At 46.8% G+C, this 22,184-nt stretch overlaps 24 non-coding genes and 2 pseudogenes across 24 annotated transcripts; 5 read left to right on the forward strand and 21 right to left on the reverse strand.

Moving 5' to 3' along the window:
* Positions 1-244: 244 nt before the first annotated feature.
* On the reverse strand, positions 245-407 carry LOC135049452 (U1 spliceosomal RNA). The gene has a single exon (XR_010241205.1). It is a non-coding gene; the product is annotated as a U1 spliceosomal RNA (small nuclear RNA).
* Positions 408-559: 152 nt separating this feature from the next.
* On the reverse strand, positions 560-723 carry LOC135049233 (U1 spliceosomal RNA). The gene has a single exon (XR_010240999.1). It is a non-coding gene; the product is annotated as a U1 spliceosomal RNA (small nuclear RNA).
* Positions 724-1,408: 685 nt separating this feature from the next.
* LOC135049660 (U1 spliceosomal RNA) lies at positions 1,409-1,559 on the reverse strand (annotated as a pseudogene).
* Positions 1,560-1,711: 152 nt separating this feature from the next.
* On the reverse strand, positions 1,712-1,875 carry LOC135049367 (U1 spliceosomal RNA). Its single transcript, XR_010241127.1, has one exon. It is a non-coding gene; the product is annotated as a U1 spliceosomal RNA (small nuclear RNA).
* Positions 1,876-2,549: 674 nt separating this feature from the next.
* Positions 2,550-2,712, reverse strand: LOC135049435 (U1 spliceosomal RNA). The gene has a single exon (XR_010241189.1). It is a non-coding gene; the product is annotated as a U1 spliceosomal RNA (small nuclear RNA).
* A 152-nt stretch (positions 2,713-2,864) lies between these two features.
* Positions 2,865-3,028, reverse strand: LOC135049486 (U1 spliceosomal RNA). The gene has a single exon (XR_010241234.1). It is a non-coding gene; the product is annotated as a U1 spliceosomal RNA (small nuclear RNA).
* Positions 3,029-3,702: 674 nt separating this feature from the next.
* On the reverse strand, positions 3,703-3,865 carry LOC135049462 (U1 spliceosomal RNA). The gene has a single exon (XR_010241215.1). It is a non-coding gene; the product is annotated as a U1 spliceosomal RNA (small nuclear RNA).
* Positions 3,866-4,017: 152 nt separating this feature from the next.
* On the reverse strand, positions 4,018-4,181 carry LOC135049178 (U1 spliceosomal RNA). Its single transcript, XR_010240945.1, has one exon. It is a non-coding gene; the product is annotated as a U1 spliceosomal RNA (small nuclear RNA).
* Positions 4,182-4,855: 674 nt separating this feature from the next.
* LOC135049387 (U1 spliceosomal RNA) lies at positions 4,856-5,018 on the reverse strand. The gene has a single exon (XR_010241144.1). It is a non-coding gene; the product is annotated as a U1 spliceosomal RNA (small nuclear RNA).
* A 152-nt stretch (positions 5,019-5,170) lies between these two features.
* Positions 5,171-5,334, reverse strand: LOC135049498 (U1 spliceosomal RNA). Its single transcript, XR_010241245.1, has one exon. It is a non-coding gene; the product is annotated as a U1 spliceosomal RNA (small nuclear RNA).
* A 2,719-nt stretch (positions 5,335-8,053) lies between these two features.
* LOC135049453 (U1 spliceosomal RNA) lies at positions 8,054-8,217 on the reverse strand. Its single transcript, XR_010241206.1, has one exon. It is a non-coding gene; the product is annotated as a U1 spliceosomal RNA (small nuclear RNA).
* A 691-nt stretch (positions 8,218-8,908) lies between these two features.
* LOC135049545 (U1 spliceosomal RNA) lies at positions 8,909-9,050 on the reverse strand (annotated as a pseudogene).
* Positions 9,051-9,202: 152 nt separating this feature from the next.
* LOC135049250 (U1 spliceosomal RNA) lies at positions 9,203-9,366 on the reverse strand. The gene has a single exon (XR_010241015.1). It is a non-coding gene; the product is annotated as a U1 spliceosomal RNA (small nuclear RNA).
* A 614-nt stretch (positions 9,367-9,980) lies between these two features.
* Positions 9,981-10,143, reverse strand: LOC135049591 (U1 spliceosomal RNA). The gene has a single exon (XR_010241326.1). It is a non-coding gene; the product is annotated as a U1 spliceosomal RNA (small nuclear RNA).
* Positions 10,144-10,295: 152 nt separating this feature from the next.
* LOC135049364 (U1 spliceosomal RNA) lies at positions 10,296-10,459 on the reverse strand. The gene has a single exon (XR_010241123.1). It is a non-coding gene; the product is annotated as a U1 spliceosomal RNA (small nuclear RNA).
* Positions 10,460-11,129: 670 nt separating this feature from the next.
* LOC135049593 (U1 spliceosomal RNA) lies at positions 11,130-11,292 on the reverse strand. The gene has a single exon (XR_010241328.1). It is a non-coding gene; the product is annotated as a U1 spliceosomal RNA (small nuclear RNA).
* Positions 11,293-11,444: 152 nt separating this feature from the next.
* On the reverse strand, positions 11,445-11,608 carry LOC135049365 (U1 spliceosomal RNA). Its single transcript, XR_010241125.1, has one exon. It is a non-coding gene; the product is annotated as a U1 spliceosomal RNA (small nuclear RNA).
* A 671-nt stretch (positions 11,609-12,279) lies between these two features.
* On the reverse strand, positions 12,280-12,442 carry LOC135049582 (U1 spliceosomal RNA). Its single transcript, XR_010241319.1, has one exon. It is a non-coding gene; the product is annotated as a U1 spliceosomal RNA (small nuclear RNA).
* A 152-nt stretch (positions 12,443-12,594) lies between these two features.
* Positions 12,595-12,758, reverse strand: LOC135049295 (U1 spliceosomal RNA). The gene has a single exon (XR_010241057.1). It is a non-coding gene; the product is annotated as a U1 spliceosomal RNA (small nuclear RNA).
* Positions 12,759-13,429: 671 nt separating this feature from the next.
* On the reverse strand, positions 13,430-13,586 carry LOC135049665 (U1 spliceosomal RNA). Its single transcript, XR_010241374.1, has one exon. It is a non-coding gene; the product is annotated as a U1 spliceosomal RNA (small nuclear RNA).
* A 144-nt stretch (positions 13,587-13,730) lies between these two features.
* Positions 13,731-13,846, forward strand: LOC135049058 (U5 spliceosomal RNA). Its single transcript, XR_010240827.1, has one exon. It is a non-coding gene; the product is annotated as a U5 spliceosomal RNA (small nuclear RNA).
* Positions 13,847-14,116: 270 nt separating this feature from the next.
* LOC135049066 (U5 spliceosomal RNA) lies at positions 14,117-14,232 on the forward strand. Its single transcript, XR_010240835.1, has one exon. It is a non-coding gene; the product is annotated as a U5 spliceosomal RNA (small nuclear RNA).
* Positions 14,233-14,518: 286 nt separating this feature from the next.
* Positions 14,519-14,634, forward strand: LOC135049112 (U5 spliceosomal RNA). Its single transcript, XR_010240880.1, has one exon. It is a non-coding gene; the product is annotated as a U5 spliceosomal RNA (small nuclear RNA).
* A 274-nt stretch (positions 14,635-14,908) lies between these two features.
* LOC135049046 (U5 spliceosomal RNA) lies at positions 14,909-15,024 on the forward strand. Its single transcript, XR_010240815.1, has one exon. It is a non-coding gene; the product is annotated as a U5 spliceosomal RNA (small nuclear RNA).
* A 275-nt stretch (positions 15,025-15,299) lies between these two features.
* LOC135049152 (U5 spliceosomal RNA) lies at positions 15,300-15,415 on the forward strand. The gene has a single exon (XR_010240919.1). It is a non-coding gene; the product is annotated as a U5 spliceosomal RNA (small nuclear RNA).
* A 5,354-nt stretch (positions 15,416-20,769) lies between these two features.
* Positions 20,770-20,843, reverse strand: TRNAN-AUU (transfer RNA asparagine (anticodon AUU)). Its single transcript has one exon. It is a non-coding gene; the product is annotated as a tRNA-Asn (tRNA).
* Between the last annotated feature and the right edge of the window lie 1,341 nt (positions 20,844-22,184).

Consider the following 22,184-nt stretch of genomic DNA (forward strand, 5'->3'; position numbering starts at 1 on the left):
ATTCAAGCTGAATTCTTGCAGCAGCTGGGCACTGTAACAGCTCCAGAGCTGCTCTGTAAGGCAAGTAAAAGGGTGTGGGCCCTGCAGCACTACCTGTAGTTCGCATTGTGCGTTGGAAGGCACAAAGTAAGCAGACAGGAGGAGAAGTCAGGATAGTGCGCAAGGGCATAGAAAGGAGCGGCTCAAGAAAAGAGAAGTGGAAACAGACAGCAAACTAGGCTGGAGAGAGACCTGAGACAAAGAGATCTGAATTATACGAGAGCCGACCAGGGGAAACACAAATTATGCAGTCAAGTTTCCCACATTTGGGGAAATCGCAGGAGCAGCACACCCAGAGTGCAATGGGTGAGCCTTGCCCTGGGAGAAGCACCTTCATGATCATAGTATCTCACCTGGCAGGTAAGTAGGAGTTGGGCTAGAGCTGGGGAGGGTCGCTGCTCGGGTACCCCCCTGTAAAGTGAAGGAGATCCAACTGAGGCAGCACAAGGGAACTCTCGAAAGAAGAACAAGGCTAGAGGAAAATCTGAGACAAAGAAATCTGACTTTTACCAGAGCTGACCAGAGGAAAGCACAAACACAGTCCCCCACTACCACAAATAATGCAGTCAAGTTTCCCACATTTGGGGAAATCACAGAGGTCAGCATACCCAAAATGCAATGAATGAACCTCACCCTGGGAGAACAATCTTCATGACCATGGTATCTCCTATGCAAAATAAGTATGATTTGGAATAGGGCTGGGAAGGGCCGCTGCTCATGCACATCTCTGTCAAGTAAAGGAGATTCAACTGAGGCAGCACAAGGGAACTCTCATCTGGGGACAACAACTGCAGGGAGAACACATATTTTCAGATGAACATGGGAGGGCAGAAGGCTGCCTAATACTGAAGCACCCCCAAACAACAAACCAAATGCAACAACTAGTGCAAGCATTCCTGGGGGAAGTTCTGCAGAAGATGGATTTGCATACGGTGATGTCATCCAAGCAGTGGGTCAAAGTTGGCTTCAACCCTCATCTGCATATGAAAAGAGAAAAGGGGCGTGCAGGGCATGGCGGCCTTTTGCGGTGCTTGGATGACCCCTAGTTCGCATTAAACACCTCCACCCTCCTTCGGTGTGGGGCTCATGTTGGCTATGCCCCAGCCCCTGAAGCATTCAAGCTGATTTCTTGCAGCAGCTGGGCACTGTAACAGCTCCAGAGCTGCTCTGTAAGGCAAGTAAAAGGGTGTGGGCCCTGCAGCACTACCTGTAGTTTGCATTGTGCATTGGAAGGCACAAAGTAAGCAGATGGGAGGAGAAGTCAGGATAGTGCACAAGGGTATAGAAGGGAGCGGCTGAAGAAAAGAGAAGTGGAAACAGACAGAAAACTAGGCTGGAGAGAGACCTGAGACAAAGAGATCTGAATTATACGTGAGCCGACCAGGGGAAACACAAATTATGCAGTCAAGATTCCCACATTTGGGGAAATCGCAGGAGCATCACACCCAGAGTACAATGGGTGAGCTTGCCCTGGGAGAAGCACCTTCATGATCATAGTATCTCACCTGGCAGGTAAGTAGGAGTTGGGCTAGAGCTGGGGAGGGTCGCTGCTCGGGTACCCCCCTGTAAAGTGAAGGAGATCCAACTGAGGCAGCACAAGGGAACTCTCGAAAGAAGAACAAGGCTAAAGGAAAATCTGAGACAAAGAAATCTGACTTTTACCAGAGCTGACCAGAGGAAAGCACAAACACAGTCTCCCACTACCACAAATAATGCAGTCAAGTTTCCGACATTTGGGGAAATCACAGGGGTCAGCATACCCAAAATGCAATGAATGAACCTCACCCTGGGAGAAAAATCTTCATGACCATGGTATCTCCTATGCAAAATAAGTATGATTTGGAATAGGGCTGGGGAGGGCCGCTGCTCATGCACATCTCTGTCAAGCAAAGGAGATTCAACTGAGGCAGCACAAGGGAACTCTCATCTTGGGACAACAACTGCAGGGAGAACATATATTTTCAGATGAACATGGGAGGGCAGAAGGCTGCCTAATACTGAAGCACCCCCAAACAACAAACCAAATGCAACAACTAGTGCAAGCATTCCTGGGGGAAGGCCTGCCGCAGATGGATTTGCATATGGTGATGTCATCCAAGCAGTGGGTCAAAGTTGGCTTCAACCCTCGTCTGCATATGAAAAGAGAAAAGGGGCGTGCAGGGCATGGTGGCCTTTTGCGGCGCTTGGCTGACCCCTAGTTTGCATTAAACACCTCCACCCTCCTTTGGTGTGGGGCTCATGTTGGCTATGCCCCAGCCCCTGAAGCATTCAAGCTGATTTCTTGCAGCAGCTGGGCACTGTAACAGCTCCAGAGCTGCTCTGTAAGGCAAGTAAAAGGGTGTGGGCCCTGCAGCACTACCTGTAGTTCGCATTGTGCATTGGAAGGCACAAAGTAAGCAGACGGGAGGAGAAGTCAGGATAGTGCACAAGGGTATAGAAGGGAGCGGCTGAAGAAAAGAGAAGTGGAAACAGACAGCAAACTAGGCTGGAGAGAGACCTGAGACAAAGAGATCTGAATTATACGAGAGCCGACCAGGGGAAACACAAATTATGCAGTCAAGTTTCCCACATTTGGGGAAATCGCAGGGGCAGCACACCCAGAGTGCAATGGGTGAGCCTTGCCCTGGGAGAAGCACCTTCATGATCATAGTATCTCACCTGGCAGGTAAGTAGGAGTTGGGCTAGAGCTGGGGAGGGTCGCTGCTCGGGTTCCCCCCTGTGAAGTGAAGGAGATCCAACTGAGGCAGCACCAGGGAACTCTCGAAAGAAGAACAAGGCTAGAGGAAGATCTGAGACAAAGAAATCTGACTTTTACCAGAGCTGACCAGAGGAAAGCACAAACACAGTCCCCCACTACCACAAATAATGCAGTCGAGTTTCCCACATTTGGGAAAATCACAGGGGTCAGCATACCCAGAATGCAATGAATGAACCTCACCCTGGGAGAACAATCTTCATGACCATGGTATCTCCTATGCAAAATAAGTATGATTTGGGATAGGGCTGGTGAGGGCCGCTGCTCAGGCACATCTCTGTCAAGCAAAGGAGATTCAACTGAGGCAGCACAAGGGAACTCTCATCTGGGGACAACAACTGCAGGGAGACCACATCTTTTCAGATGAACATGGGAGGGCGGAAGGCTGCCTAATACTGAAGCACCATCAAATATCAAACCATATGCAACAACTAGTACAAGCACTCCTGGGGGAAGGTCTGCAGCAGACGGATTTGCATATGGTGATGTTATCCAAGCAGTGGGCCAAAGTTGACTGGAACCCTCATCTGCATATGAAAAGAGAAAAGGAGCATGCAGGGCATGGCGGCCTTTTGCAGTGCTTGGATGACCCCTAGTTCGCATTAAACACCCCCACCCTCCTTTGGTGTGGGGCTCATGTTGGCCATGCCCCATCCCCTGAAGCATTCAAGCTGATTTCTTGCAGCAGCTGGGCACTGTAACAGCTCCAGAGCTGCTCTGTAAGGCAAGTAAAAGGGTGTGGGCCCTGAAGCACTACCTGTAGTTTGCATTGTGCATTGGAAGGCACAAAGTAAGCAGACGGGAGGAGAAGTCAGGATAGTGCACAAGGGTATAGAAGGGAGCGGCTGAAGAAAAGAGAAGTGGAAACAGACAGCAAACTAGGCTGGAGAGAGACCTGAGACAAAGAGATCTGAATTATACGAGAGCCGACCAAGGGAAACACAAATTATGCAGTCAAGTTTCCCACATTTGGGGAAATCGCAGGGGCAGCACACCCAGAGTGCAATGGGTGAGCCTTTCCCTGGGAGAAGCACCTTCATGATCATAGTATCTCACCTGGCAGGTAAGTAGGAGTTGGGCTAGAGCTGGGGAGGGTCGCTGCTCGGGTACCCCCCTGTAAAGTGAAGGAGATCCAACTGAGGCAGCACAAGGGAACTCTCGAAAGAAGAACAAGGCTAGAGGAAAATCTGAGACAAAGAAATCTGACTTTTACCAGAGCTGACCAGAGGAAAGCACAAACACAGTCCCCCACTACCACAAATAATGCAGTCAAGTTTCCCACATTTGGGGAAATCACAGGGGTCAGCATACCCAAAATGCAATGAATGAACCTCACCCTGGGAGAACAATCTTCATGACCATGGTATCTCCTATGCAAAATAAGTATGATTTGGAATAGGGCTGGGGAGGGCCGCTGCTCATGCACATCTCTGTCAAGTAAAGGAGATTCAACTGAGGCAGCACAAGGGAACTCTCATCTGGGGACAACAACTGCAGGGAGAACACATATTTTCAGATGAACATGGGAGGGCAGAAGGCTGCCTAATACTGAAGCACCCCCAAACAACAAACCAAATGCAACAACTAGTGCAAGCATTCCTGGGGGAAGTTCTGCAGAAGACGGATTTGCATACGGTGATGTCATCCAAGCAGTGGGTCAAAGTTGGCTTCAACCCTCATCTGCATATGAAAAGAGAAAATGGGCGTGCAGGGCATGGCGGCCTTTTGCGGTGCTTGGATGACCCCTAGTTCGCATTAAACACCTCCACCCTCCTTTGGTGTGGGGCTCATGTTGGCCATGCCCCATCCCCTGAAGCATTCAAGCTGATTTCTTGCAGCAGCTGGGCACTGTAACAGCTCCAGAGCTGCTCTGTAAGGCAAGTAAAAGGGTGTGGGCCCTGCATCACTTCCTGTAGTTTGCATTGTGCATTGGAAGGCACAAAGTAAGCAGACTGGAGGAGAAGTCAGGATAGTGCACAAGGGTATAGAAGGGAGCGGCTGAAGAAAAGAGAAGTGGAAACAGACAGCAAACTAGGCTGGAGATAGACCTGAGACAAAGAGATCTGAATTATACGAGAGCCGACCAGGGGAAACACAAATTATGCAGTCAAGTTTCCCACTTTTGGGGAAATCGCAGGGGCAGCACACCCAGAGTGCAATGGGTGAGCCTTGCCCTGGGAGAAACACCTTCATGATCATAGTATCTCACCTGGCAGGTAAGTAGGAGTTGGGCTAGAGCTGGGGAGGGTCGCTGCTCGGGTTCCCCCCTGTGAAGTGAAGGAGATCCAACTGAGGCAGCACCAGGGAACTCTCGAAAGAAGAACAAGGCTAGAGGAAGATCTGAGACAAAGAAATCTGACTTTTACCAGAGCTGACCAGAGGAAAGCACAAACACAGTCCCCCACTACCACAAATAATGCAGTCGAGTTTCCCACATTTGGGAAAATCACAGGGGTCAGCATACCCAGAATGCAATGAATGAACCTCACCCTGGGAGAACAATCTTCATGACCATGGTATCTCCTATGCAAAATAAGTATGATTTGGGATAGGGCTGGTGAGGGCCACTGCTCAGGCACATCTCTGTCAAGTAAAGGAGATTCAACTGAGGCAGCACAAGGGAACTCTCATCTGGGGACAACAACTGCAGGGAGACCACATCTTTTCAGATGAACATGGGAGGGCGGAAGGCTGCCTAATACTGAAGCACCATCAAATATCAAACCATATGCAACAACTAGTACAAGCACTCTTGGGGGAAGGTCTGCAGCAGACGGATTTGCATATGGTGATGTTATCCAAGCAGTGGGCCAAAGTTGACTGGAACCCTCATCTGCATATGAAAAGAGAAAAGGGGCATGCAGGGCATGGCGGCCTTTTGCAGTGCTTGGATGACCCCTAGTTCGCATTAAACACCCCCACCCTCCTTTGGTGTGGGGCTCATGTTGGCCATGCCCCATCCCCTGAAGCATTCAAGCTGATTTCTTGCAGCAGCTGGGCACTGTAACAGCTCCAGAGCTGTTCTGTAAGGCAAGTAAAAGAGTGTGGGCCCTGCAGCACCACCTGTTGTTCGCATTGTGCGTTGGAAGGCACAAATTAAGCAGACGGGAGGAGAAGTCAGGATAGTGCGCAAGGGCATTCTTTTCTCTTAGTCAGGGGGCAAGGCTTCAAAATGGGGTCTGCAACGGAGGAGACACAGGGGGCGTGGTCACAGCAGCTTTTCTCTACAGTCTGCACCAGCAGGAGCCTACACCATTTTTTATGATCACGCTGAACTGCAGTGCGACTGCAATTACAGCATGGTCAAGAAGGGAGGCGTCATGCTGGGTGGCCATGCCCTGTCACTGTGCAGGAGCCAGCACCGCTCACACACTAGTCCCCGGGTGCAGCCCCCAACCCCCGGGACTCCCGGAGCAACAAAATGTAGATTCAGGCCACCAGGCCACGCCCCTACCTATGAAACCATGCCTCCTTTTTACCATTGCGCTGTTTATCTGCGCGCACTGCATTACAATCTCCCTCGCCACCTCTCTGGGTCTCACCAGTGATAGTGACACCTCTGCCATGCTTGTAGCAGCTGGTCCTAAGATCTACGCCTCAAGCCCTGAGTGTTTGCCCTTGTGACTTGTTGATCATCATAGCGAAGCAGATGCTTACAGAAAACTGCAGGGGCTTAGACTGAAAATAAAAAAATTGATGGGTATAAGGTAGAGAGGAGCGGGTTCGGTTCTCCGAGAACCGAATTCCCCACGAACTCCACGTGGTTAACACTGGTCCGAGGCAGGCTCGGTTGTTCCCGCCTGACTCGGAAAACCTGAACAAGGGAAAATGTCATCATCCCGCTGTCGGATTCTCGCGAGATTCGGATTCCATATAAAGAGCTGCGCGTTGCTGCCATTTTTACTCGTGCATTGAAGAGAGAGCGGAGAGGACGTGGCTATGTTCTCTCAGTGGAAATCTCAATATCAGTGCTCAGTATCAGTGGTTACTTATTGCTGCTCAGTAATACTAGTAGTGTGTCTCTCCTGCTCAGTGTCAGTTCTCAGTAGTATCCTCATCAGTGCTCAGTATCACTGCTCATTGTCTTGTGCTGCATTGTGGTGCTCAGCATACTACAGTACATTACTAATAGTCCAGTGCTGCATCTTGCTGCTCAGTGTCAGTTCTAGTATCCTCATCAGTGCTCACTATCACTGCTCATTGCATTGTGGTATTCTGTATACTACAGTAACATAGTAATATAGTATATATAGAGGAGCGGGTTCGGTTCTCCGAGAACCGAATTCCCGACGAACTCCACGTGGTTTACACTGGTCCGAGGCAGGCTCGGTTGTTCCCGCCTGACTCGGAAAACCTGAACAAGGGAAAATGTCATCATCCCGCTGTCGGATTCTCGCGAGATTCGGATTCCATATAAAGAGCTGCGCGTTGCCGCCATTTTTACTCGTGCTTTGAAGAGAGAGCGGAGAGGACGTGGCTATGTTCTCTCAGTGGAAATCTCCATATCAGTGCTCAGTATCAGTGGTTACTTATTGCTGCTCAGTAATACTAGTAGTGTGTCTCTCCTGCTCAGTGTCAGTTCTCAGTAGTATCCTCATCAGTGCTCAGTATCACTGCTCATTGTCTTGTGCTGCATTGTGGTGCTCAGCATACTACAGTACATTACTAATAGTCCAGTGCTGCATCTTGCTGCTCAGTGTCAGTTTTAGTATCCTCATCAGTGCTCACTATCACTGCTCATTACATTGTGGTGTTCTGTATACTACAGTAACATAGTAATATAGTAACATATAGTAACATAGTTTTTGAGGTTGAATAGAGGCAAATTGCCCATCGTGTTCAACCTGTTTTAAGTTGTGATGATTCTACATACTTGCTGAATAATGTTTTATGACTAGTTAGCTACTATAACTCATGTTACCCCCGGATTAACCATGTTGATATTTTAAGTATTATAACCTTGGATAGCTTTTTCATTCAGAAATGTATCCATTCCTTTTTTAAATCCAATTACAGAGTCCGCCATTACCACCTTCCCTGGCAGGGAATTCCACATCCTGATTGCCCTAACAGTGAAGATCATAGTATCTCACCTGGCAGGTAAGTAGGAGTTGGGCTAGAGCTGTGGAGGATTGCTGCTCGGGCACCCCCTGTCAAGTGAAGGAGATCCAACTGAGGCAGCACAAGGGAACTCTCGAAAGAAGAACAAGGCTAGAGGAAGATCTGAGACAAAGAAATCTGACTTTTACCAGAGCTGACCAGAGGAAAGCACAAACACAGTCCCCCACTACCACAAATAATGCAGTCGAGTTTCCCACATTTGGGGAAATCACAGGGGTCAGCATACCCAGAATGCAATGAATGAACCTCACCCTGGGAGAACAATCTTCATGACCATGGTATCTCCTATGCAAAATAAGTATGATTTGGGATAGGGCTGGGGAGGGCCGCTGCTCAGGCACATCTCTGTCAAGTAAAGGAGATTCAACTGAGGCAGCACAAGGGAACTCTCATCTGGGGACAACAACTGCAGGGAGAACACATATTTTCAGATGAACATGGGAGGGCAGAAGGCTGCCTAATACTGAAGCACCCCCAAAAAACAAACCAAATGCAACTACTAGTGTAAGCATTCCTTGGGGAAGGCCTGCAGCAGATGGATTTGCATATGGTGATGTCATCCAAGCAGTGGGTCAAAGTTGGCTTCAACCCTCGTCTGCATATGAAAATAAAAAAGGGGTGTGCAGGGCATGGCGGCCTTTTGCGGCGCTTGGATGACCCCTAGTTCGCATTAAACACCTCCACCCTCCTTCGGTGTGGGGCTCATGTTGGCTATGCCCAAGCCCCTGATGCATTCAAGCTGATTTCTTGCAGCAGCTGGGCACTGTAACAGCTCCAGAGCTGCTCTGTAAAGCAAGTAAAAGGGTGTGGGCCCTGCAGCACTACCTGTATTTTGCATTGTGCGTTGGAAGGCACAAAGTAAGCAGACGGGGAAGTCAGGATAGTGCACAAGGGCATAGAAGGGAGCGGCTCAAGAAAAGAGAAGTGGAAACAGGCAGCAAACTAGGCTGGAGAGGGACCTGAGACAAAGAGATCTAAATTATATGAGAGCCGACCAGGGGAAACACAAATTATGCAGTCAAGTGTCCCACATTTGGGGAAATCGCAGGAGCAGCACACCCAGAGTGCAATGGGTGAGCCTTGCCCTGGGAGAAGCACCTTCATGATCATAGTATCTCACCTGGCAGGTAAGTAGGAGTTGGGCTAGAGCTGGGGAGGGTTGCTGCTCGGGTACCCCCCTGTCAAGTGAAGGAGATCCAACTGAGGCAGCACAAGGGAACTCTCGAAAGAAGAACAAGGCTAGAGGAAAATCTGAGACAAAGAAATCTGACTTTTACCAGAGCTGACCAGAGGAAAGCACAAACACAGTCCCCCACCTCCACAAATAATGCAGTCGAGTTTCCCACATTTGGGGAAATCACAGGGGTCAGCATACCCAAAATGCAATGAATGAACCTCACCCTCGGAGAACAATCTTCATGACCATGGTATCTCCTATGCAAAATAAGTATGATTTGGGATAGGGCTGGGGAGGGCCGCTGCTCAGGCACATCTCTGTCAAGTAAAGGAGATTCAACTGAGGCAGCACAAGGGAACTCCCATCTGGGGACAACAACTGCAGGGAGAACACATATTTTCAGATGAACATGGGAGGGCAGAAGGCTGCCTAATACTGAAGCACCCCCAAACAACAAACCAAATGCAACAACTAGTACAAGCATTCCTGGGGGAAGTTCTGCAGAAGACGGATTTGCATATGGTGATGTCATCCAAGCAGTGGGCCAAAGTTGGCTGGAACCCTCATCTGCATATGAAAAGAGAAAAGGGGTATGCAGGGCATGGCGGCCTTTTGCGGCGTTGGATGACCCTTAGTTCGCATTAAACACCCCCACCCTCCTTCGGTGTGGGGCTCATGTTGGCTATGCCCCAGCCCCTGAAGCATTCAAGCTGATTTCTTGCAGCAGCTTGGCACTGTAACAGCTCCAGAGCTGCTCTGTACGGCAAGTAAAAGGGTGTGGGCCCTGCAGCACTACCTGTAGTTTGCATTGTGCATTGGAAGGCACTTAAGAAAAGAGAAGTGGAAACAGACAGCAAACTAGGCTGGAGAGAGACCTGAGACAAAGAGATCTGAAGTATACGAGAGCCGACCAGGGGAAACACAAATTATGCAGTCAAGTTTCCCACATTTGGGGAAATCGCAGGAGCAGCACACCCAGAGTGCAATGGGTGAGCCTTGCCCTGGGAGAAGCACCTACGTGATCAAAGTATCTCACCTGGCAGGTAAGTAGGAGTTGGGCTAGAACTGGGGAGGGTCGCTGCTCGGGTACCCCCCTGTCAAGTGAAGGAGATCCAACTGAGGCAGCACAAGGGAATTCTCGAAAGAAGAACAAGGCTAGAGGAAGATCTGAGACAAAGAAATCTGACTTTTACCAGAGCTGACCAGAGGAAAACACAAACACAGTCCCCCACTACCACAAATAATGCTGTCGAGTTTCCCACATTTGGGGAAATCACAGGGGTCAGCATACCCAGAATGCAATGAATGAACCTCACACTGGGAGAATAATCTTCATGACCATGGTATCTCCTATGCAAAATAAGTATGATTTGGGATAGGGCTGGGGAGGGCCGCTGCTCAGGCACATCTCTGTCAATTAAAGGAGATTCAACTGAGGCAGCATAAGGGAACTCTCACTGGGGACAACAACTGCAGGGAGAACACATATTTTCAGATGAACATGGGAGGGCAGAAGGCTGCCTAATACTGAAGCACCCCCAAACAACAAACCAAATGCAACAACTAGTGCAAGCATTCCTGGGGGAAGGCCTGCAGCAGATGGATTTGCATATGGTGATGTCATCCAAGCAGTGGGTCAAAGTTGGCTTCAACCCTTGTCTGCATATGAAAAGAGAAAAGGGGCGTGCAGGGCATGGCGGCCTTTTGCGGCGCTTGGATGACCCCTAGTTCGCATTAAACACCTCCACCCTCCTTCGGTGTGGGGCTCATGTTGGCTATGCCCCAGCCCCTGAAGCATTCAAGCTGATTTCTTGCAGTAGCTGGGCACTGTAACAGCTCCAGAGCTGCTCTGTACGGCAAGTAAAAGGGTGTGGGCCCTGCAGCACTACCTGTAGTTTGCATTGTGCATTGGAAGGCACAAAGTAAGCAGACGGGAGAAGTAAGGATAGTGCGCAAGGCCATAGAATGGAGCGGCTTAAGAAAAGAGAAGTGGAAACAGACAGCAAACTAGGCTGGAGAGAGACCTGAGACAAAGAGATCTGAATTATACGAGAGCCGACCAGGGGAAACACAAATTATGCAGTCAAGTTTCCCACATTTGGGGAAATCGCAGGAGCAGCACACCCAGAGTTCAATGGGTGAGCCTTGCCCTGGGAGAAGCACCTACGTGATCATAGTATCTCACCTGGCAGGTAAGTAGGAGTTGGGCTAGAGCTGGGGAGGGTCGCTGCTCGGGTACCCCCCTGTCAAGTGAAGGAGATCCAACTGAGGCAGCACAAGGGAATTCTCGAAAGGAGAACAAGGCTAGAGGAAGATCTGAGACAAAGAAATCTGACTTTTACCAGAGCTGACCAGAGGAAAACACAAACACAGTCCCCCACTACCACAAATAATGCTGTCGAGTTTCCCACATTTGGGGAAATCACAGGGGTCAGCATACCCAGAATGCAATGAATGAACCTCACACTGGGAGAATAATCTTCATGACCATGGTATCTCCTATGCAAAATAAGTATGATTTGGGATAGGGCTGGGGAGGGCCGCTGCTCAGGCACATCTCTGTCAAGTAAAGGAGATTCAACTGAGGCAGCATAAGGGAACTCTCATCTGGGGACAACAACTGCAGGGAGAACACATATTTTCAGATGAACATGGGAGGGCAGAAGGCTGCCTAATACTGAAGCACCCCCAAACAACAAACCAAATGCAACAACTAGTGCAAGCATTCCTGGGGGAAGGCCTGCAGCAGATGGATTTGCATATGGTGATGTCATCCAAGCAGTGGGTCAAAGTTGGCTTCAACCCTCGTCTGCATATGAAAAGAGAAAAGGGGCGTGCAGGGCATGGCGGCCTTTTGCGGCGCTTGGATGACCCCTAGTTCGCATTAAACACCTCCATTCTCCTTCGGTGTGGGGCTCATGTTGGCTATGCCCCAGCCCCTGAAGCATTCAAGCTGATTTCTTGCAGTAGCTGGGCACTGTAACAGCTCCAGAGCTGCTCTGTACGGCAAGTAAAAGGGTGTGGGCCCTGCAGCACTACCTGTAGTTTGCATTGTGTATTGGAAGGCACAAAGTAAGCAGACGGGAGAAGTAAGGATAGTGCGCAAGGCCATAGAATGGAGCGGCTTAAGAAAAGAGAAGTGGAAACAGACAGCAAACTAGGCTGGAGAGAGACCTGAGACAAAGAGATCTGAATTATACGAGAGCCGACCAGGGGAAACACAAATTATGCAGTCAAGTTTCCCACATTTGGGGAAATCGCAGGGGCAGCACATCCAGAGTGCAATGGGTGAGCCTTGCCCTGGGAGAAGCACCTTCATGATTATAGTATCTCACCTGGCAGGTAAGTAGAAGTTGGGCTAGAGCTGGGGAGGGTCGCTGCTCGGGCACACCCCTGTCAAGTGAAGGAGATCCAACTGAGGCAGCACAAGGGAACTCTCGAAAGAAGAACAAGGCTAGAGGAAGATCTGAAACAAATAAATCTGACTTTTACCAGAGCTGACCAGAGGAAAGCACAAACACAGTCCCCCACTACCACAAATAATGCAGTCGAGTTTCCCACATTTGGGGAAATCACAGGGGTCAGCATACCCAGAATGCAATGAATGAACCTCACACTGGGAGAACAATCTTCATGACCATGGTATCGCCTATGCAAAATAAGTATGATTTGGGATAGGGCTGGGGAGGGCCGCTGCTCAGGCACATCTCTGTCAAGTAAAGGAGATTCAACTGAGGCAGCACAAGGGAACTCTCATCTGGGGACAACAACTGCAGGGAGAACACATATTTTCAGATGAACATGGGAGGGCAGAAGGCTGCCTAATACTGAAGCACCCCCAAACAACAAACCAAATGCAACAACTAGTGCAAGCATTCCTGGGGGAAGGCCTGCAGCAGATGGATTTGCATATGGTGATGTCATCCAAACAGTGGGTCAAAGTTGGCTTCAACCCTCGTCTGCATATGAAAAGAGACAAGGGGCGTGCAGGGCATGGCGGCCTTTTGCGGCGCTTGGATGACCCCTAGTTCGCATTACACACCTCCACCCTCCTTCGGTGTGGGGCTCATGTTGGCTATGCCCCAGCCCCTGAAGCATTCAAGCTGATTTCTTGCAGCAGCTGGGCACTGTAACTGCTCCAGAGACGCTCTGTAAGGCAAGTAAAAGGGTGTGGGCCCTGCAGCACTACCTGTAGTTTGCATTGTGCGTTGGAAGGCACGAAGTAAGCAGACGGGAGAAGTCAGGATAGTGCGCAAGGGCATAGAAGGGAGCGGCTCAAGAAAAGAGAAGTGGAAACAGACAGCAAACTAGGCTGGAGAGAGACCTGAGACAAAGAGATCTGAATTATACGAGAGCCGACCAGGGGAAACACAAATTATGCAGTCAAGTTTCCCACATTTGGGGAAATCGCAGAAGCAGCACACCCAGAGTGCAATGGGTTGCCTTGGGAGAAGCACCTTCATGATCATAGTATCTCACCTGGCAGGTAAGTAGGAGTTGGGCTAGAGCTGGGGAGGGTCGCTGCTCGAGCATCCCCCTGTCAAGTAAAGGAGATTCAACTGAGTCAGCACAAAGGAACTCTCATCTGGGGACAACAACTGCAGGGAGAACACATATTTTCAGATAAAAATCTTGGTCATGCTCTGGTTTCTCTTCAGAACGAACAAATCTTTCGCCTTTTACTAAAGATTTCCGTGGAGAGGAGCAAAACCGAGTTTTATCTCAATTTTTGCATGCCCCATCTTTTTGGGGTTTCTTTTATCGGTTTAAAGATAGAATGAGTGTGCTTTAATGTAAGCTCATTTGCATAGAAATGACAGTAAATGTTTGTTTCTTTTCAAACAGAACTTTCTTGACCATGCTACTTGATTGAAAGATCTGGGAGCACATGGAATACAGTACAAACCATGCTTATAGCAAGGAGAAGACAGGTGAGAAATCTGCTTTCTTTCAAATTGGGCGCTCACTTTGATCTGAATGAGGACTGCTGGCACGGCACTCAGGCGACAGGTGGAATCTTGGTCATGCTCTGGTTTCTCTTCAGAACGAACAAATCTTTCGCCTTTTACTAAAGATTTCTGTGGAGAGGAGCAAAACTGAGCTTTATCTCAATTTTTGCATGCCCCATATTATTGGGGTTTCTTTTATCAGATTAAAGACAGAACGAGTGTGCTTTCTTGTTAGCTTTAATGTAAGTTTATTTGCATAACAATGACAATAAATGTCTGTTTCTTTTCAAGCAGAACTTTCTTGACCATACTAATTGCTTGAAAGATCTGGGAGCACATGGAAAAGAGTACAAACCATGCTTATAGCAAGGGGAAGTCTGGTGAGAAATCTGCTTTCTTTCTTTCAAATTGGGTGCTCATTTTGAGCTGAATGAGGACTGCTGGCATGGCACTCAGGCGACAGGTGGAATCTTAGTCATGCTCTGGTTTCTCTTCAGAACGAACAAATCTTTCGCCTTTTATTAAAGATTTCCGTGGAGAGGAGCAAAACTGAGTTTTATCTCAATTTTTGCATGCCCCGTCTTATTGGGGTTTCTTTTATCAGTTTAAAGATAGAACGAGTGTGCTTTAATGTAAGCTCATTTGCATAGAAATGACAGTAAATGTTTGTTTCTTTTCAAACAGAACTTTCTTGACTATACTAATTGCTTGAAAGATCTGGGAGCACATGGAAAAGAGTACAAACCATGTTTATAGCAAGGGGAAGCCTGGTGAGAAATCTGCTTTCTTTCTTTCAAATTGGGTGCTCACTTTGAGCTGAATGAGGACTGCTGGCATGGCACTCAGGCGACAGGTAGAATCTTGGTCATGCTCTGGTTTCTCTTCAGAACGAACAAATCTTTCGCCTTTTACTAAAGATTTCCGTGGAGAGGAGCAAAACTGAGTTTTATCTCAATTTTTGCATGCCCCATCTTATTGGGGTTTTATTTTATCGGTTTAAAGATAGAACGAGTGTGCTTTAATGTAAGCTCATTTGCATAGAAATGACAGTAAATGTTTGTTTCTTTTCAAACAGAACTTTCTTGACCACACTAATTGTTTGAAAGATCTGGGAGCACATGGAAAAGAGTACAAACCATGTTTATAGCAAGGGGAAGCCTGGTGAGAAATCTGCTTTCTTTCATTCAAATTGGGTGCTCACTTTGAGCTGAATGAGAACTGCTGGCATGGCACTCAGGCGACAGGTGGAATCTTGGTCATGCTCTGGTTTCTCTTCAGAACTAACAAATATTTCGCCTTTTATTAAAGATTTCCGTGGAGAGGAGCAAAACTGAGTTTTATCTCAATTTTTGCATGCCCCATATTATTGGGGTTTCTTTTATCAGTTTAAAGACAGAACGAGTGTGCTTTCTTGTTAGCTTTAATGTAAGTTTATTTGCATAACAATGACAGTAAATGTTTGTTTCTTTTCAAACAGAACTTTCATGACCATGCTACTTGCTTGAAAGATCTGGGAGCACATGGAAAACAGTACAAACCATGCAGTATCACAAGAGCCTTTATTTGATCTTTCATGAAGATAGAGCAGAATTGAGGACACGTCAACAATTTCTGCCAAAGGTGGTTCATCTTTCCACATGGTGTCTTTGGCCACTGACACCTTCGTTGAGTCAAAGTCTCTGGCTGTGGTCAGAACTTTGAAAATTTATGTCACCAGAACGGTTCAGATTAGGAAAACAGAGGCTCTGTTTGTCCTGTATGCTCCCAACAGGATTGGGTGTCCTGCTTCCATGCAGACCATTATGCGCTGGATCTGTGGTAAGATTCAGCATGCTCATTCCATGGCAGGATTGCCGTTACTGAATTAGGTGAAGACCCATTCTACTAGAAAGGTGGGTTCATCCTGGGCAGCTGGTCGGGGAGTCTCGGCATTGCAACTTTGCAGAGCAGCTATTTAGTAAACACTTTTGCTAAGTTTTACAAGTTTGATACCTTGGCTGATGATAACCTCAAGTTGGGTCATTCGGTGCTGCAGAGTCGTACGCACTCTCCCACCCGTTCAAGAGCTTTGGTATAACCCCATGGTTCTTAATGTGACCCCAGCATCCTCTAGGTCGTATGAGAAAATAGGATTTTAATACCTACCGGTAAATCCTTTTCTCTTAGTACGTAGAGGATGCTGGGCACCCGTCCCAGTCCATACTGTGTCTGCAGTTATTACTTGTGGTTATACACATGTTGTGTTACGGTTCTGGTCAGCTTTTTGCTGCAATTGTTCATGCCGTTGGCTTGTGTTCTGTTGAATGCCACGTTCTGCGGCATGCTTAAGGTGTGAGCTGGTAAGATGCTCACCTTAGTTTAACAATAAATCCTTTCCTCGAAATGTCCGTCTCCCTGGGCACAGTTCCTATAACTGGATTCTGGAGGAGGGGCAAAGAGGGAGGAGCCAGTTCACACCCTTTGAAAGTCTTAAAGTGCCCATGTCTCTTGCGGATCCCGTCTATACCCCATGGTTCTTAATGTGACCCCAGCATCCTCTATGGACTAAGAAAAAAGGATGCCCTTGTGTACTATCCTGACTTCTCCTCCCGTCTGCTTACTTTGTGCCTTCCAACGCACAATGCGAACTACAGGTGGTGCTGCAGGGCCCACACCCTTTTACTTGCCTTACAGAGCAGCTCTGGAGCTGTTACAGTGCCCAGCTGTTGCAAGAAATCAGCATGAATGCTTCAGGGGATGGGGCATGGCCAACATGAGCCCCACACCAAAGGAGGGTGGGGGTGTTTAATGCGAACTAGGGGTCATCCAAGCACTGCAAAAGGCCGCCATGCCCTGCATGCCCCTTTTCTCTTTTTATATGCAGATGAGGGTTCCAGCCAACTTTGGCCCACTGCTTGGATGACATCACCGTATGCAAATCCGTCTGCTGCAGACCTTCCCCCAGGAATGCTTGTACTAGTTGTTGGATATGGTTTGATATTTGATGGTGCTTAAGTATTAGGCAGCCTTCCGCCCTCCCATGTTCATCTGAAAAGATGTGGTCTCCCTGCAGTTGTTGTCCCCAGACGAGAGTTCCCTTGTGCTTCCTCAGTTGAATCTCCTTAACTTGACGGGGGAGGGGCTGCCCGAGCTGCCACCCTCCCCAGCCCTATCCCAACTCATACTTATTTTACATATTAGATCTCTTGATCATGAAGATTGTTCTCACAGGGTGAGGTTCATCCATTATATTTTAAAATAGGAAGGTACAAATTACATATTTGAATTGCATCTATGTGCTGGATTCAAATGCCCCCCCCCCCTTCCTTTCTCAATTGTGCCCGTCAGCAGCTATTCTTAGGTTGCTGCCAATGGGTGTGACACATTAATTTCTTCTGTGGGGTACACTGGACTCCACAAGGATTCACATTGGGGTGTAGAGTAGGATGTTGATCTGAGGCACCAACCGGCTCAAAGCTTTTGACTGTTCCCAAGATGCTCAGCGCATCCTCCTCTATAACCCCGCTTCCATGAACAGGGAGCTCAGTTTGTAGTTGGTGCCTTCAGTAGCAGGCCACTTAACAGGGGCCTGCCTCAGGCAGCCTATTCTTAGCTATTAATTTTGACAAGAAAAGAAGAACTTGTTTTATGATAATCTACAAGGGCTGCAGCAGGCTAGGTCTAATAGACATCTTTACTGCAGCTTCATCACTCCCAGCGGCGCTGTATACTCCCGTGCCCTGGTTGCTGGGTCACTGCAGCGGAGGCTCCGGTTTCTTCCTAAGGTCAGTCACACACACACACCGCCCTTCCGGATCACGAGGCCGCTGATAAAGGGGAGCGTGGCCGTAGGGGGTGGGCCGTGTGCGCACTGGGGTGGACACTGATTACTGGGCAGCCGCTCCACTAGCCACCAGGTACAGTTAAGGAGCACAGGTCTGGGGGTTTTTCTCCTATATTAACCCAATTTTGTACTGCCCGCAGCGCATTGTGATAGGTAATAGGGCCTGATTCAGGTTGGATTGCAATCACAATAAGCGATCCAACTGCAAAAATTGCTAAGAGCATATGCATGTGCCTGCATGCGATCGCCTCTGCCTGTCAATCGGGGCAGGGGGGGAGAGTGGGGTCAGCAACACTCCATTTCCAAGTCAGGGATGGAGCAGTGCGGGGGCAAGGCTTCAAAATGGGGTCTGCAATGGAGGAGACACAGGGGGCGTGGTCACAGCGGCTGTATGACATCACATTCAGCCGCTGTGATCACAAAAATGGTGGCGGCTTCCTGCGCGCACATACAGTCTGCACCAGCAGGAGGCTACACCATTGTTTATGATCACGCTGAACTGCAGTGCGACTGCAATTACAGCATGGTCAAGAAGGGAGGTGTCATACTGGGTGGCCATGCCCTGTCACTGTGCAGGAGCCAGCACCGCTTACACACTAGTCCCCGGGTGCAGCCCCCAACCCCCGGGACACCCGGAGCAACAAAATGTAGATTCAGGCCACCAGGCCACGCCCCTACCTATGAAATCATGCCTCCTTTTTACCATTGCGCTGCTTATTTGCACGCACTGCATTACAATCTCCCTCGCCACCTCTCTGGGTGTCACCAGTGATAGTGACACCTCTGCCATGCTTGTAGCAGCTGGTCCAAAGATCTATGCCTCAAGCCCTGAGTGTTTGCCCTTGTGACTTGTTGATCATGATAGCGAAGCAGATGCTTACAGAAAACTGCAGGGGCTTAGATTGAAAATAAAAAAAATTGATGGGTATAAGGTAGAGAGGAGCGGGTTCGGTTCTCCGAGAACCGAATTCCCCACGAACTCCACGTTGTTTACACTGGTCTGAGGCAGGCTCGGTTGTTCCCGCCTGACTCGGAAAACCTGAACAAGGGAAAATGTCATCATCCCGCTGTCGGATTCTCGCGAGATTCGGATATTATATATAGAGCTGCGCGTTGCCGCCATTTTTACTCGTGCATTGAAGAGAGAGCGGAGAGGACGTGGCTATGTTCTCTCAGTGGAAATCTCAATATCAGTGCTCAGTATCAGTGGTTACTTATTGCTGCTCAGTAATACTAGTAGTGTGTCTCTCCTGCTCAGTGTCAGTTCTCAGTAGTATCCTCATCAGTGCTCAGTATCACTGCTCATTGTCTTGTGCTGCATTGTGGTGCTCAGCATACTACAGTACATTACTAATAGTCCAGTGCTGCATCTTGCTGCTCAGTGTCAGTTCTAGTATCCTCATCAGTGCTCACTATCACTGCTCATTGCATTGTGGTGTTCTGTATACTACAGTAATATAGTAACATAGTTTTTGAGGTTGAATAGAGGCAAATTGCCCATCGTGTTCAACCTGTTTTAAGTTGTGATGATTCTACATACTTGCTGAATAATGTTTTATGACTAGTTAGCTACTATAACTCATGTTACCCCCGGATTAACCTTGTTGATATTTTAAGTATTATAACCTTGGATAGCTTTTTCATTCAGAAATGTATCCATTCCTTTTTTAAATCCAATTACAGAGTCCGCCATTACCACCTTCCCTGGCAGGGAATTCCACATCCTGATTGCCCTAACAGTTAAGAACCCTTTCCTCCATTGCGTTCTGAACTTTCCTCCAGTCGCAGCGAGTGACCACGTGTTCTTTTAATAAATAATTCCTCTGATAACTCTTTGTTATGTATCTTTACATATTTGAAGATATTAATAATATCTCCTCTTAGGCACCTCTTTTCTAGTGTATACATATTCAGCCTAGTAAGTCTTTCCTTATAGTCCAGTACTTTTAGGCCTTTAATCAATTTAGTCTTCAGGATCTCTCGGACTTCCATGAGCAGCAGAGTAGTGCAATGGAAGGATGCTAGGCCCATAACCCAGAGGTCGATTGATCGAAACTATCCTCTGCTATGTGCATTTTTTTTTTATAATTAAAGTAATCAAAAACTGGGATTGATATTTTGGCTCTTTTATTTTTACTTAAAGTACAATAACTTTTATCATTTTAATTTGTTTTAATAGTATATTGACAGCATTGTTTTCTTTAAAAAATGCACTTAATTTTCTTTACCCTATTACTGAAATGGTAATTGACAAAAACAAACTACATTGTCACCAGAAGAGCAATGCAAAATGTACAAGTGATATATTAAAATCATCTTCCATCTTGAATTTCAATGATGCATTGGGACAACAATTTTGTGAGAAACATCTTCACCCATAAAGAAAGATTTTCTTAATTCCTTACCTGTGTGCTGATTAGATATTACCTTGTTTTCACATTAAACAGACTTCCACATGAGAAAGCAGCAAGGATGCAGTAACGTTTATGTTTCCTGGTGTCAACCTGTATTATTTCAGTAGACATTGAAATGAGGATGCATCTTGCTGCCTTTCCAATGTAGCAAGTTTAATTCAGTAATAGGTGAAAAAACATTCCTACAAAGGTGTTAATCAGAGACTTGGCTTTGTGGACACTTTTCAGAGAGCAAATTTGTTAGCATAAAAATAAAGTCAGAAAATGAAGAGCTGTTTAATCACTCAATTGGACTTTTCTGCCAGCATAATTTTTTTTTCTCTGCAACCCACTGCTAAATTGTGCTTCCTAGCTGTTTTTTATAAAATCACTTAATCAAATCTAACTCTGATTACATCAGAGAAGGCCAGGTACCCTACATCATAAGAGGGGGTTTGAAATTTTGACTTGTCTACTTAAAGATCACCAAAATCTGATCACAAGGTCAATTACATCCCTGGGTGGGATTGAACCACCAACCTTTTGGTTAATAGCCAAACATGCTAACCGATTGCACCACAGAGACACCTCGTAAAAGTTTATTCTGACAAAGGCTAATAAGCATCAATCTAGAACGTTTCCTAGAAAAACTTTAAAAAGTCAATAATCTGGAGAGTTTTTGTAAGAAACACATTGCTACTTTCCCATGATGAGTGAGTGCTTCAGGATCTCTTGCACTTACATAAGCAGCAGAGTACTGCAACGGAAGCATGCTGGGCCCATAACCCAGAGGTAGGCAGATTGAAACTATCTTCTGCTATATGCATTGTTTTTTGTTAATTAAAGTAATCCAAAACTGGGATTGATATTTTGGCTCTTTTATTTTTACTTAAAGTACAATAACTTTTACCATTTTAATTTGTTTTAATAGTATATTGACAGTATTGTTTTCTTTCAAAAATCCACTTAATTTTCTTTACCCTATTATTAAAATGGTAATTGACAAAAACAAACTACATTGTCACCAGAAGAGCAGTACAAAATGTACAAGTGATATATTAAAATCATCTTTCCACTTGAATTTCAATGATGCTTTGGTGCAACAATTTTTTGAGAAACATCTTCACCCATAAAGAAAGATTTTCTTAATTCCTTACCTGTGTGCTGATTAGATATCACCTTGTTTTCACATTAAACAGACTTCCCCATGAGGAAGCAGCAAGGATGCAGTGACGTTTATGTTTCCTGGTGTCAACCTGTATTATTTCAGTAGACATTGAAATGAGGATGCATCTTGCTGCCTTTCCAATGAAGCAAGTTTAATTCAGTAATAGGTGAAAAACCATTCCTACAAAGGTGTTAATCAGAGACTTGGCTTTGTGGACACTTTTCAGAGAGCAAATTTGTTAGCATAAACATAAAATCAGAAAATGAAGAGCTGTTTAATCACTCAATTGGACTTTTCTGCCAGCATAATTTTTTTTCTCTGCAACCCACTGCTAAATTGTGCTTCCTAGCTGTTTTTTATAAAATCACTTAATCAAATCTAACTCTGATTACATCAGAGAAGGCCAGGTACCCTACACCATAAGAGGGAGTTTGACATTTTGACTTGTCTACTTAAAGATTACCAAAATCTAATCACAAGGTCAATTACATCCATGGGTGGGATTGAACCACCAACCTTTTGGTTAATAGCCAAACATGCTAACCGATTGCACCACAGAGACACCTCGTAAAAGTATATACTGACAAAGGCTAATAAGCATTCATCTAGAACGTTTCCCAGAAAAACTTTAAAAAGTCAATAATCTGGAGAGTTTTTGTAAGAAACACATTGGTACTTTCCCATGATGAGTGAGTGCTTCAGGATCTCTTGCACTTACATGAGCAGCAAAGTACTGCAACGGAAGCATGCTGGGCCCAT

This window comes from Pseudophryne corroboree, unplaced genomic scaffold (genome assembly GCF_028390025.1).
Source record: "Pseudophryne corroboree isolate aPseCor3 unplaced genomic scaffold, aPseCor3.hap2 scaffold_99, whole genome shotgun sequence".
NCBI lineage: Eukaryota > Metazoa > Chordata > Amphibia > Anura > Myobatrachidae > Pseudophryne > Pseudophryne corroboree.